The following is an 11252-nucleotide window of genomic DNA, read 5'->3' on the forward strand; positions in this document are numbered from 1 at the left end:
ATCTATAATGCCCGAGTGGGGTATTGTATCGAAGGCTTTTGCGAGGTCCAGGTAGGCTGTGTGGACCACCTTCCCCTCGTCAATGGCCTTGGTGACTGTTTCAAAGAAATTGACCAGGTTTAAGAGGCAGGATCTGCCCTTAACAAAGCCAAACTGGGTAGGATCCAGTGTCTGTAGGTCCCCAATATCTTTATTTATGAGGTCCATGATGATCCTTTCCATAGCTTTGCAGACCAAGCTAGTCAGGCTTATCAGATAGTTTCCAGGATCCGTTGAGGCACCACCTTTGTGGAGAGGGACCACTGTTGCTGTACGCCACTCTTTGGGTACATATCCTGTAGTAAGGCTAAGATTGAACAGTAGTTTTATGTTTGGGTTTAGCTCTTCTTGGAGTTCATGTAGGACGCAGCCTGGGACACCATCTGGTCTCATTGATGCTGTGTTTTTTGCTTTGGAGAGGGCGGCTCTTACCTGGGCATCTGAGATGTCAGGGGGGCAGCACTCTGTTGGGATAGATATTTGCCCTTTGGGAGAGGGGGGAGAAGTTTGCACTAAACCTGTCAGCTAGGATGTTGGCAATGTCTGTGGGCGCGGTGTATTTTTTGTCATTTTGGACTAATTCTGAGCATATCTGGGAATTCCCACCCAGGTTCCTAACATAACTAAAGAAAGCCTTGTGATTATCCTTAGTGTCCTGTACAATTTTTCTCTCGAAGCTGGCCTTAGACGATTTTATGAGTGCCCGTAGTTTTTTGCTAATACTGATCAGTGATGCCTTCCCTTTTTGGGATTTTGCTCTATCATGTAGTAGCTTCCTCCTTCTATTGTATAGTTTGTTTATGGCTGGGGTCCACCAGACAGGACGTCTGCCTTTGGAGGATTGGGTCTTGGTTTTATTTGGGATTGCATGATCCATGCATTCCTGAAGGTGTTCATAGAATGCGTTTATAAAAGATTCTGCGGTCTGGGCCGTATTTTCCACAGGCCCGGGGGCTTTGAAGGATTTCACCTCGGTTTTGAGGCATGTGAAATTTGCTTTAGAGATGTTTTTCACTGTGGTTTTCTGGGCAGGGTGTGGGGTCGGGATGTGAATATCCAGTGAGATTAGTTTATGGTCTGATCTTACCAGTGAGGGATACACTTCTGGTCTGGAGCATAGTGTTCCCATGTTGGTGATGATCAGGTCCAGTATGTTTTCCCCTCTTGTGGGAGTGGTAACAAGTTGTTCCATAGCATTTGATTTTATAAATTCTAGGAACCTTTGGGCTAGGGTGTTGGAGCTAGAGTAATGCTCCCAGTCTATGTTTGGGTAGTTGAAGTCACCCAGTATAATGGTGTTTGGAGAGACCTTCATATTTTCCAGTATTCTCAGGAAGGCCAAGTGGGGTTCCTGTGTTTGGGAGGGTGGTCTGTAGCAGGCTATAAACAGGAAGGCAGTTTTACCCACAGTTAGTTGCACATGGATAGTCTCTGATGCTTCGTGCTGTGCCACCAACCTGGAGGTGTGGGTATCTTTAAATATTGATACTCCCCCTCCTTTTGTGGTTCGGTCCAAGTTTTGGGGCTGAAAAGCATGGTATGAGGTATAACCTGGTAGTGCTGGGGTGCTCTCGGGAGCCTTGAACCAGGTTTCTGTTACTGCACAGATATCGATGTTCTCCATGCTAAGGAGAGTTTTGAGTGCGTGCATCTTGAGGTTTAGACTTCGGGCGTTGAGTAGCATTACTCTTAGTTTCTTATCCCTTGTGATACCTATGGAGGTGGGTTTGTATTTTGAGCCTTGCCTAAAAAGGCACTATGGGGTAGCAAGAGCCTTTGCCAATATCCGAAAGCCCAGGAGTGACAGGTGCAAGCCGTCCCTAGCGAAGCATCGTGGCTTGTCGAGCATGTCATCCCAGGCTGACAGGCATTGATCCCTTTGAATGACACCAACACTTAAGCCAATTGTTGAAATTGATCATCTTGTCTTCATATTGTGGCATCATTCTTGGTGAGGGTAAGATGCTACTCAAGGTCAGGGTCATACCGGCCTGGGCTACATGCTCAGAGAGCTCCTCTATGTCTCTTTTCATGTAGTCCAGGGAGGTACATCTCAGGTCATTCACACCAGCATGGACAATGACTGAGTCATATTTGTACTTGCCTTGGAGTGACCTGAGTACTTGTGTTATGTGGCGGATCCTAGCGCCCGACAGGCCGCTCACCGTGACCTTCTCCTTGTTCAGCCTGGTGAGCGGGACGTCAGTGTGTCTGACGATAGAGTCACCTATTACAAGTGTATCAGGTGTGTTGTTTAGCCTTAAGGGCTGTGACTGTTCGGCACACTGGCTTTGTGAGCTATGTGTTGCACGTGTTTTGTTTTGGGGTAGCGGTTGCTTGGGTGTCTGCTTTGGAGGTCTCTGCTGCTTAGGCAGATTTTTATTTAGAGCCTCCGAGTATGTTTTTGTGTGTTTATGTGTTTGGTTTGTTGTCGTGGTAGGTCTATGTAAGACTGGAATTGTAGTGAGTGTGGTTTCCTTCTCCTCCTGACTGGTTACACCACTACTGAGTTGAGAGAGCTTAGCCTCCAGTTTGGCTATATGGTTGCATCTCTCACATGTGTTGGAATTTCTTGGGAGGAGGAGAGGGTTGTCTGTGTACATGAGGCACTTGTAACATTGCCTCAAGATTCCCAGATTCACCAGGTGGACCGGAGAGGAGATTGACAACTGACCTTTGGACATGCTAGAATAGTATTGGGAATTCCTTTATAATTGAAAAAAAGGGCCAATGTGGAACAAGGTACTCAAGGGGAGTTTGTGAGGGTGTAGTGCTTTTAATTTTTTAGAGCTGACTTATATAATTGCTTTAGTGAGCAAGTGCCAGGTAACTTAAATGCAATGTGTTACAGGTAACTTAAATGCAAAAACGACAAACAGTAACTTTCTTTCAAGTGAAACAAGGAAATAAGTACAGTAAGCAATGCAGATATCACTAGGGCTCCACAGAAGTGCTAAAAGGCCGCGTTTTAGGTGGAATTAGCGTTTCAGGGAAATAAACAAACAACAAGCATACAAATAAAGCTAGATTCAGCAGGCCTGGATCTAGTCTGTGCTACAGCAAACAAGGTGTACCAATTTCAGTAAGAAACAGTTAGAATATGCAGGCACTATAAGCCTCTAACCAGAAATTCCCTGCTCAGACGGGCAGAGTCCAGCCTCTCCTCCCACAAGAGTGCAGACCGCAATCCTTCTTAACGTAAAATAACTGGCCTGAAGCCCAAGTGCTTAAACCAGAACTAATACACGTTTAGAATAACAGACACTGAGCTCTCAATCAGCAGTTCCCAACTTAGAAGGATGTAAGCTACCTGTTCTGCCACCACAGTGCAGGCCACAAACCTTCCTAATGTAAAACAACTGGTCTGAAGCCCAAGTGCTTAATCCAAAAGACTTAGAAATGATAGCTACACTTTAATCAAGTTACTACCAATGCCAGATGTGTAAACCCCAATATGCATGCTCCCGAGGCCATCCCCAGTATGGAGAACATCGATGTCTGTGCAGTGACAGAAACCTGCTGCAAGCCTCCTGACAGCACACCAGCACTACCAGGTTATACCACATATCATGCATCATGGCCCCAAAACCTGGAACAAAACATAAAAGGAGGGTGAGTATCCATATTCAGCACAGACACCCATACGTCCAGGTAACTGACTATGCACAAGGCATTGGAGTCCACCCATGTGCAACTAACCGTAGGCAAGACTGCTGAACAGTCTGTAGCATGCTACAGACCACACCCTCACACACAGGATCCCCACCCAGCCATCCTGAAGACACTGGACAGTATGAATGTCCCACCAAATACCAAACAAGGTACTCACAAATTACCACATAGGTGGTAAACCATTATGTATGGAAGGAGTAATCAGGGACCTAGGGACACAAGTGGACAGTAACCTGTTATGTGACACTCACATTGCCAATGTGGCTAGGAAGACTGTCTACATTGGACACCGTATCATGAAAGGATTCACATCTACGTCAACAGAGGTCATTGTGCCCCTATACTGTTCTCTTATCACACCCATAATCTAGTACAATGCCTCATATGGGATGTACCTTACCTGACACCTGCAGCAGTTAGAAAGACCTCAAAGGTACCTCACCAAGAGGATGAAGGGTCTCAAATATATGTCATATGCTGCCTGGCTGTAGACACCCCAGCTGAATGCAGTCACATACTGCCTACACAGAGGCATTGCATGCCTGTTGTACAAGGCCATGTCCAACACAGGAGTAATGGACATGCTCCACCCCAGAAAACTCAAAGCCATCGGAGCTGTGAGAATGAGAGATGTCAACCTCAACACATAATGAAATAGGATGTGCTGGAGGGACAGATACATAACCCAGAGGCTCCCCACACCCTGGAACAGAATCCCACTCCATGTTAGGCAGAGCCCCTCACTGACACTCTTCAACAGGAATCTTGCCAAGTGGATGGATGATCATAGAGTTACACTCGGGGTCTTCACTGTGTCACGTCCAGACAGAGGCACAGCAAAGCAAATCATAAATGGCCATAATATTCACATAGCAAGGGGTGGCGAAAGCCACACACACTCTGGCTAGGCTAACAAATGCCCTAGGGTGGATAGCCTAGTATGAACCTATGAACCTATGAAGATACAAATTGTACAGGACACTAAGGATAATCCCAAGGCTTCCACAACTGATGGTAGGAACCGTGTTGGGAATTCACAGATATGCTCTGAATCACACAAATATCACAAACAACATACCAAACACACACACATATTGCCAACATACATCCTGACAGGTGCAGTGCAACCCCCCCCCCCCAGAATGCAAAATATCTATCCCAGCAGACTGCTGGCCCCCTGACATTGCAGATGCTGAGGTAACAGCCAGCATCTACAAAGCAAAACACACAGCAGCAATGGTATGAGATGGTGTCCTGGGCTGAGTCCAACATGGACTCCAAGACGAATGGAATGCCAAATCACACTACTGCTCAATGTCAGCCTTACCACAGGATATGTACCCAAAGAGCAGTGTACAACAACAGTGGTCCTTCTCAACAAAGGTATTGCCTGAATGGATACGGAAAACTACCACCCCAGAATCCTGAGAAGCTCGGTCTGCACAGCTATGGAAAGGATCAGCATGTACCGCAGACATAAAGATATTGGGGACCTACTGACACCGGACCCTACCCAGTGTGGCTTTCTTAAATGCAGATCCTGCCCTTAAACATGTTTCACTCATTTGAAACAGTCATTAAGGTCATTGATGAGGGCAATGTGGTCCACACAGCATAGCTGGACCTTGCAAAGGCTTTTATACAATACCCTACATGTTCATTATATATATGCTCACCAGCTTAAATATAAACCCCTATGTCAGTAGAGGGGTTGCAAACCAGACCAAGGACAGAACAGACATGGTCAGACATGCTGCAGCCATGTCAGACTACAAACCAGATATAACAGGCATCCCACAAGGCTTGGTCCTGGGATCTCCCTCGTCTGGTATATATGTCCCATAGGTACAGGCCAACATGGAAGGACTGTGTCTGAACATGTTTGCAGAGGACTACAAACTGCTCACCATATATGACCCTCCAGCTGACACAAGCATCCCACAAAAGGGCCACATAGAAACAGACAACTGGTGCCATAGCCATGTCAGCAAGCTAATTGCAGAAAAGTGTATAGTCAACCCCCATGGATATACAGTAAGTGCCCACCAGTTACCACATAGGTGTTAACCCATTACATACTTAACATGTAATGAGAGACCTGGGGACACAAGGTGATAGATATCCTGCATTGGACAAACATGTGGCTGTAGTGTTCACAGAAACATACCATATACCCACCTAATCATGAAGGTTGTCAGATCTAGATAAGGGGAGGTCATTGTGGCTCTGCAGTCATCCTTCATCAGCGTTACAATTGACTACAATAGCCCCTGTGGGATGTACCTCAGCAGACACCTCCATCAACTGTAAAGTCCCCAAAAGTACCTCACCAGGAGTATCAAAGAGCTTGAACAGATGCCATGTGTTGCCTGATTAAACAAACTGCAGCTACACACACTGCCATACTGCCCACCCAGAGGCAAGCTGTGCCTGATGCATAAAGCCATGTCCAAGCTGGTATCAATAAACATGCTGCACCTTGTACAATCTGAATGGCAGTGAGCTATGCACATGAGAGACCTGAACCCCAGCACTGACTTACATAGGACAAGCTGTACTGCATGATCCATAACACAGAAGCCACCCCCACCCATGAGTAAACTCCCAGTACAGGCTATCCATAGAGTCACTCATCGATTCTCCTCAAGAGGAATCCTGATGAGTGGATGGGAGATGGCAGCATTACCCTGGGTATCACTGTTATGTCACAGGTAGACAGAGGCACAGTATACTAACCATGACATATGTCATGGCAAACTCCACTTACAATGTGTGTCGAAGGACAGACACACTCTCCAACTAGCATTAGAAATGGCCTAGGGCACATCGCTAGTGTTTGCAAATGTACACCTATGTTGTGGAATACACTACCAATGTTGGACAAGCCTGGTTTAAGTAGTTCATATTTGAACATAATGCAACATGGTCAGATGTGCACAACTGGCCCCTAACCAGGCTGTTGTGCTCACTATGGAAATGTAAAGCAGTGATAGGACTTAAGCCCAGGATACTGTCCACCACAGTCAAAGTACTGAACCAGTGCACTATACAGTACTACAGTGTTAGGTCAGTGTGAAAGGATGTTGACAACTGTATGCAAAGTATCCCATGCAAACCCTGCAGGCACAGTATAATCCCTGTTGTGTTCACACACAAAGCAGTTGGACAGTAACTACACAACATGACACACAACACACAACCATAAACGGGAGATATTTGTTGAAGTTCACACACATCCACAAATGTGGTGGGCTGCAGAGTTCAAGATATGGAAAGCTCACACTGGGCATGCTCACACACTTTGATAAATGAGATATATGTCAGACAACATGCCATGGGAAGGCTGAACTGGGCATGCTCACACACTTAGGCCAAATCTCAGTTTATCTCAGTTTAGCAGTTGGCCACACATATCTGGTATTTGTACGTGTTATTCCAGGAACCAACCACATTACAGCAATCTGCCCAGTGCACACAGTTAAATGACTACAGAGACATACGTGATATAGTGGATCCCTCCCATATGCAAACATCTTCCACAGATACACAAGTTGTTCATACAAACAGGGAATGCTATGGCAATAAAGACCAGCAAACAGTCTATCAGCAACAAATAATTTGCATTTGACAATTAAACATATGGGTGTAGAGGGCAACACTAGGCTGTTTGCCCTAGGGAATGACAGCTTAGCCAGAGTGTGCTTGGCGTCTGCCTCGCCACAGGATGCACATTCCCCTTTCTAAACACTGATGATGTCAGCACCCTATAAGTACAGCAGGAGAAGGGAAACCTCCCACTAATGTGAATAGTGCACTCTGCTAATGCGTCTGTCTTGAGTGTCATAACATAGTCAGGTAGGGGTTTGAATCCTGTAAGTCTGTGTGAAGGAAATGTCCCTTTTGGCAACTGGGAAAACACACTACAGGATGCACATTCCCCTTTCTAAACACTGATGATGTCAGCACCCTATAGGTACAGCAGGAGAAAGAAAACCTCCCAGTAATGCAAAAAGCATGCTCCGCTAATGCATCTGTCTTGAGTGTCATAACATAGTCAGGTAAGGGTTTGAATCCTGCAAATGGCAACTGCGTGTGTGTGAGTGGGGTTGGCTTGTATGAAGGAAATGTCCCTTTTGGCAACTGGGAAAACACACTACAGGATGCACATTCCCCTTTCTAAACACTGATGATGTCAGCACCCTATAAGTACAGCAGGAGAAGAGAAACCTCCCAATGATGCGAATAGCACACTCCGTTAATGTGTCTGTCTTGAGTGTCTTAACATAGTTAGATAGGAGTTTGAATCCTGCAAATGCTCAGTGTGTTTGTGGGTGGGGTTGGTGTCTGTGTGAGGGAAATGTCCCTTTTGGCAACTGGGAAAACACAATACAGGATGCACATTCCCCTTTCTAAACACTGATGATGTCAGCACCCTACAAGTACAGCAGGAGAAGGTATGTGGCATGGACAATGACAGAGTCATATGTGTCCATGCCTCTGACTGACCTGTATGCTTGTGTTATGTGGTGGACCATAGTGCCCCACGGGCATATCACTGTGACCTTCACCTTGTCCAGCCTGTTGAGCGTGACCACACTGTACCGGACAATAAAGGTAGCTAGCACAACTGTGGCAGGTGTGTTGTCTAGCCGTACAGGCTGTGACTGTTTGGCACACAGGATTTGTGTGCTATGTGTTATGTGTGATGTGTTCAGGCATAACGTATGCCTGTGTGCCAGCTGCAGAGGTGTGTGCCGCTCAGGCAGGATGCTATTCTAAGGCTCCACGAATGGCCCAGTGTGTACACATGCTTGTATTGCTGTCAGTGTAGGTCTACATCAGACTGGTATTGTAGTCACTGTAGTATTGCATGCCACCTGACAGGTTATGCCAGTACTGGTTTCAGAGTGCTTAGTCCCCAGTTTGGCTATGTGGTTCCATCTCATACATGTGTTGTACGTCCATGTGTAGGGGAGAGGGTTGACTGTGTACATGTGGCAGCTGTGACATTGCCACATGACCCACATATTCCACAACTGTACCATAGAGGTGACTGACAACTGACCTTTGCACATGCTACCATAGTATTGTGATTGCCATGGTGATTAACAGCACATAGGGCCAATGGGGAACAAGGTACATAGGTTCATAGGTTCATAGCTTCATACTAGGCTATCTGCCCTAGGGCATTTAAGAACCTAGCCAGAATGTGTTTGGCTGTCGCCATCCATTGTAAATATATCTTGCCATGCCCTTTTCCGAGGTTAGTATACTGTGCCTCTGTCTAACAGTGACACAGAAGTGATACCTGGGGTAAACCGACAATGTCCCATCCACTCATCAAGATTCCTCTTGAAGAGAGTCAATGAGGGACTCTGCCTAACCTGGACTGGGATTTTATTCCGGAGTGAAGTGAGCCTCTGGGTTATGAATCTGTCCCTCCAGCATGTCCTATTTATTTCAGTGCTGAGGTTCAGGTCTCTCAAGCGTGTAGCCTGATGGTATTTGGATATTCTCAGGTGCAGCATGCCCATTAAGTCCGGTTTTGACATGGCGTTATACATTAGGCACAGATCGCCTCTGAACAGGCGGTATGCCACTGAGTAGAGCTGGGGTTTCTTTAACCGGTCAGCATATGGCATTTGTTTGAGCCCTTTGATCCTCTTGGTGAGGTACTTGTGTGGTCTTTCCAGTTGCTGCAGGTGTCTGGTAAGGTACATCCCAACAGGGGGATTGTACTCAATTATGGGCCTGATGAGGGATGAGTAAAGAGGCACAATGTCCTCCCCTGATGTAGATGTGAATCCCTTCATGATGGGGTGGGCTATATACAATGCCTTTCTAACCACTTTGGCCACGTGGTTGTCAAATGAGAGATTGCTATCAACTTGGGTCCCCAGGTCCCTAATTACTTCTTCTGTACGTAATGGAGTACCACCTATGTGGTACTTTGTGGGCACTTTGTTTTGCCAAAGGGATGACTATACACATTTTGCATTCAGCTGGAGGCCATGGCTCTGGCACAAGTTGTCTGTTTCTATGAGGCCCCTTTGGAAGATGCTTGTGTCGGCTGGAGAGTCGATTATGGCGGCCAGTTTGCAGTCATCTGCATATTTGGTCAGCCACAGTCCTTCCGTGTTGGCCTGTACCTCCGATAAATATATACCAAACAAGAGAGGTCCCAGGACTGAGCCTTGTGGGACACCACTTGTAACTGGTTTGGAGTCTGGCATGGCTCCAGCAGTTCTAACCATGTGGGTTCTGTCCTTGAGCCAGTGTGCAATCCATCTAGTGACATAGGGGCTCATATTTAAGCTGGTGAGCTTCTCTAGAATGCCGAGTGGGGTATTGTTTTGAAGGCTTTTGTGAGGTCCAGGTAGGCTGTGTGGACCACCTTCCCCTCGTCAATGGCCTTGGTGACTGTTTCAAAGAAATCAACCAGGTTTGAGAGGCAGGATCTGCCCTTAACAAAGCCAAACTGGGTATGAACCAGTGTCTGTAGGTCCCCAATATCTATATTTATGTGGTCCATGATGATCCTTTCCATAGCTCTGCAGACCAAGCTAGTGTGGCTTATGGGGCGATAGTGTCCAGGATCCGTTGAGGCACCACCTTTCTGTAGAGGGACCACTGTTGCTGTACGCCACACTTTGGACACATATCCTGTAGTAAGGCTGGGATTGAACAGTAGTTTTATGTTTGGTTGTAGCACGTCTTGGAGGTCATGTAGGACACAGCCCGGGACACTGTCTGGTCCCATTGATGCAGTGTGTATTGCTTTGGAGAGGGCGGCTCTTACCTGAGCATCTGAGATGTCAGGGGGGCAGCACTCTGCTGGGATACATATTTGCCCTTTCGGTGTGGAGGGGGGTGAGAAGTTTGCACTGAACCTGTCAGCTAGAATGTTGGCAATGTCTGTGGGTTTGGTGTTTCTATTGACATTTTGGACTACCTCTGAGCATATCTGGGAATTACCACCCAGGTTCCTAACATAACTAAAGAAAGCCTTGTGATTATCCTTAGTGTCCTGTGCAATTTCTCTCGAAGCTGGCCTTAGACAATCTTATGAGTGCCTGTAGTTATTTGCTAATACTGATCAGTGATGCCTTCCCTTTTTGGGATTTTGCTGTATCATTTAGTAGCTTCCTCCTTCTATTGTGTAGTTTGTTTATGGCTGGGGTCCACCAGACAGGACGTCTGCCTTTGGAGGATTGGGTCTTGGTTTTATTCGGGATCACATGACCCATGCATTCCTGAAGGTGTCCATAGAATGCGTTTATAGAGGAATCTGCGGTCTGGTCTGTAGTTTCCACAGGCCGGGGCTTTGAAGGTTTCCACCTCAGTTTTGAGGAGTGTGAATTTGCTTTAGAGAAGTTGTTCACTGTGGTGTTCTGGGCAGGGTGTGGGGTCGGGATGTGAATATCCAGTGAGATTAGTTTATGGTCCGATCTTACCAGTGAGGGATACACTTCTGGTCTGGAGCATAGAGTCCCCATGTTGGTGATGATCAGGTCCAGTATGTTTCACCTTCTTGTGGGAGT

Source organism: Protopterus annectens, chromosome 3.part1 (genome assembly GCF_019279795.1).
Source record: "Protopterus annectens isolate FY-2018-M chromosome 3.part1, PAN1.0, whole genome shotgun sequence".
Classification (NCBI taxonomy): Eukaryota; Metazoa; Chordata; order Ceratodontiformes; family Protopteridae; genus Protopterus; species Protopterus annectens.